This window comes from Delphinapterus leucas, chromosome 1 (genome assembly GCF_059928025.1).
Source record: "Delphinapterus leucas isolate spDelLeu-1000000601 "Yukka" chromosome 1, BTC_Dleu_Yukka2, whole genome shotgun sequence".
Lineage (NCBI taxonomy): Eukaryota > Metazoa > Chordata > Mammalia > Artiodactyla > Monodontidae > Delphinapterus > Delphinapterus leucas.
Genome location: NC_143129.1, coordinates 65,649,937 through 65,653,903, shown reverse-complemented (window position 1 = coordinate 65,653,903; position 3,967 = coordinate 65,649,937). Strand labels below are relative to the sequence as shown.

General features: G+C 42.8%; 1 pseudogene; it reads right to left on the bottom strand.

Moving 5' to 3' along the window:
• Positions 1–1,982: 1,982 nt before the first annotated feature.
• LOC111167374 (14-3-3 protein theta pseudogene) lies at positions 1,983–3,660 on the bottom strand (annotated as a pseudogene).
• Between the last annotated feature and the right edge of the window lie 307 nt (positions 3,661–3,967).

The following is a 3,967-nucleotide window of genomic DNA, read 5'->3' as shown; positions in this document are numbered from 1 at the left end:
TTCCTATCAAAACTGGACAGTGCAAGCGCAAAAGTAAGAAACCAGTCTTTTGACATCTAGAAAAAAGAGTCCCAATTTGGAAACCCCACCTGAGTTAGCCACCCTGGCATTGCCTCTCTGTGTCTTGTCTAAACACGACAGTCATCTGTGTAAGACAGAGGAGTCAGGGTAATAAGCCACATCTCCTTCATCTTGTTTGCCAGGGTTACAGACTGAAAAGTTAATGTTTATGTGGGGCAGAGCATCCATGGTTATGAAATGATAAATGGGGAGCTTGCATGCATTGTCCAGAAAAGAGACTGGAAGAAGAGTTGGGGCTGACTTTCAAAATGGAATTTCCTTGCTCTCTGGGTGTTGTCTTCCTTGGCCTTTGATGTTTAGAGGTTCCTTTCGTTGTTCAACAATGTTGATTTTGGAGAGAAAACAGCGTTCAAAACCCCAGGGGTCATGTTCTAGGGAGTGTTACAGGAATACAGAGGGCAGTTTCACGAAGCCGACAAGGCTTCATCTCTGCTTTTAATAGATAGAAAGAGAGGAAGAGATGAGCAATACATTTTTAAGAAGCTCAGCTTTATCTCATAAAAAGATGCCTCCAGTCAGTCTGGATAAAGGTAATTTGCATAGGAGCGTCTTTATGATTCTAAAGAGTGGAATGTTTCCCTTAATTAAGAGAGCCTTGTCTGACTCAAGGAAAATGAAACACTTTCTCAGATATGAGTGGACCATAATCCCCGCTAATAAAACACAAATAAGGCGATTGTCTGGAATGTCAGAAATGAGCCATTTCCCCCTCTTGAAATATTCAGAAAATTGAAGCAAAGCTATATATTTTTTGCATTTTCTTTGTCTAACAGATAATGTTTTTGGTTTATAAAATATAATTTAATTTTATGTTACTCTGCTGTTACATAGGGCATAACATTTTCACGAGGCTTTTTTGGAACTACAGTCAATGATTAACAACACACAGTAGTGGTCCAGCTCTCTAAACAATAATCACTAGACCACTGGACAACCTCTCACATGTGTACAAATCTGCATGGAAAAGTACTAAAGTTTTAGACTCAGACTTGTGTACTTTAGCTTATTTCCCCCTTTTAGTGTATTAGGAAATGACATGCACTTTAATTTGCCAAAAGCAATGCTTGTATTCTGACAGCAACACGTTACTTCTGTTATATGGTACAGTGAATACCAGGACTCCAAAGGCAGCAGGTGTAAGTGAATTTTTCTTGGGAAGGGAAGCTGTCAACTTAAACAGCAGCAAATGAAGAGCAAATAAGGAAACTCTCTGTTGTTATAGATACACAAGACCTCCATCATTTATGACACAAGAGGCATCTCAGTTTGTGACTCTCAGCCCAGAAATGTCAAATGCTTTTTCATTCAATCTAATACTTCTGGATTCCTACCAAAAACGAATACATTAAGAGCATGGAAAGTTGCTTACTGAAAGGAAACCCTTGAAGAAGAGTAAGGGAGAGAATGTAGAAATTAAGAAGTTATGTAGAACACTCTTTACATTGTAGTTAATTACACTTTCATATCTTCACAGTAATGCAAAACACAGTCACTTACAGAACTGGTTCAGATTACTTAAATACCAGATACATTTTTAGTCCTCTACATAAGCGTTTGGAAGTTATGTTTATATGAAATGAAGCTATTAATACTTTCTACAGCAGTAACTGCACACCAGGAAGGCCAAGACAAACGCAAATCAAAGAGTTTTCCCAAAGCTGCAATGTGAAAAGACTACAGACAATTGATTCCACACACATGAATGGGCTTCTTTGCTATAGGAAATCCAAATGAAATAAGGAGATGAGTACGTTAAGTCCCCTACATATGAATGAGTTCCGTTCCAAGAGCGCATTCATAAGTCCAGTTATAAGTCCAACAAAGTTAGCCTAGGTACCCAACTAACACAATCGGCTGTATAGTATTGTACTATAATAGGTTTGTAATACTTTTCACACAAATAATACATAAAAAACAAACACAAAATATAAAGAAAGCATTTTTAATCTTACAGTACAGTACCTTGAAAAGTACAGTAGTTCAGTACAACAGCTGGCATACAGGGGTTGGCATCAAGTGACCAGGCAAGAAGAGTTACTGACTGGAGGAGGGAGAAGAGGTGGGAGATGGTAGAGGTGAAGGATCATCAGCAACAGGAGATGCCAGGCAAGCTGCAATTTCACTCACGCCTGACGTTGATGGCACAGGTTCTGCCTTGCTAGATTCAATTCCATCTACCCTCTTGAAAAAGTGATCCAGTGATGTCTGGGTAGTAGCTCTTTTTTTCTCATCATATATGACACAGTAGCACTGGATTGCATTCTGGACGGCTGCTGTAACCTTCGTGTACCATTCTACATTGGGGTCCTGTGCCTCAAAAACTAACAGTGCCTCCTCAAATAAAGAAAACCCCTTGCCATTTCCTGCGTCGTGAATCTCTTCGCTTCTTCACTTACTTCTTCCTCTTGTCTCTCTTCATCCTTCCTCTGGGCCTCCAATTCCATCAGGTCTTCATTAGTAAGCTCCTCATGTTGCACAGAAAGGAAGTTCAATGAAGTTGTCCTTTTGCAGATCTAGCTCGAGCGATGTTTCCATCGTTATCGCTTGGCTCTTCTCAGCAGTACCAGCTACAATAACCACTGCTTTTACCATTGCTTCCAGACATCCTGGGCTTGAAATAAAGATACTGTACTACTGTATTCTATACAGTACTGTACAGTAAAGTACACAAAAGCACAACCACTTGTAGAGGATGCAGGCACGTCACAATGTACGCCAGACACGTGAACTAACTTATGTGACTGGACGTGCAAACCATGTGCGCATCTTTGAAGGCTCGCAACTTGAAGGTTCGTATGTAAGGGACTTACAGTAAAACGGTTTCTTGAGAGGAAGAAGGATGACACCCTACATGTACTTAGTTTTCTGCCCCTTCTGCCACATCACATTCTTCTCCTGCACTGTCTGGTGTCCATAAAGTTGTCTCTAAGAAACTGCATGTTGAAGGCACTGTCTTTACACGCCTCTCCTTCGTTCAGTGTATCAAGTTCTTCAGTGACCGCATCAAAAGCCATTTTAGCCAGTGTGTAGGCAAGTTCTGGGTTATTAAGGACCTCATAGTAAAATACAGAAAAGTTAAGAGCCAGCCCCAGGCAGATGGGGTGTGTGGGGTGCATCTCTTTCTTGCTTAAGCCTCTTGGCAAGCTCCTGGGGAATTATCTATCATTTATTTCTGATCATCACCACATGAAACTTCAGCAAGCCACCGGAAGTAATCTCCCTTCATTTTCAGATACAAAATCTTACTCTCTGGATTAGGTGCAATGGCTATTAAATGCTTGTCCAACAAATCCAGGACCGTGGCACAGACGGACCTCAGTTTGGACTCCACCATCCCTCGACAGTTCTTAATCAGCTACAACTTCTGGTCAGAGGTGTAAGTTTTCTGTTGGATGTTCAAGATGACCCTCCAGGCGGCCCTGCAGCCCCTGACCACATTCGTGTAGGCCAGGGACAGGAGGTTGCGCTCCGGCTTGAACAGCACGGCGCCCCCAGTCCATCACGGCCTTCATTGCTGGTGACCATATCGTCATAGCGCTCGGCCAGCTCCGCCTTCTGGATCAGCTCTGTCTTCTCCATGGGGCGGGGGAGAGGAGAGCTAGGGCGAGCACCCACCCACCTGGATCAGGAGGGAGCTGAGGAGGGCCTTCACGTCTCAGTGGCGCGAGTCTCACCACTTTGATCTGCTTTGGCTTTAGCCGAGGACCCTTTGGTCTCAGCTCAGCCCACCCCACCCAGGTGCCTGCAGAGGGAAGGTCTGCCACTCCAATAGATAACTGGCTAAGGTCTCCGCTTTGCTAAATAACTGGGAAGCAGCATGAAATAAAGTAAAAATTTGGTCAGATCAACAAAACAAACAATTCTGGGTATTGCCACGAACTGGCTG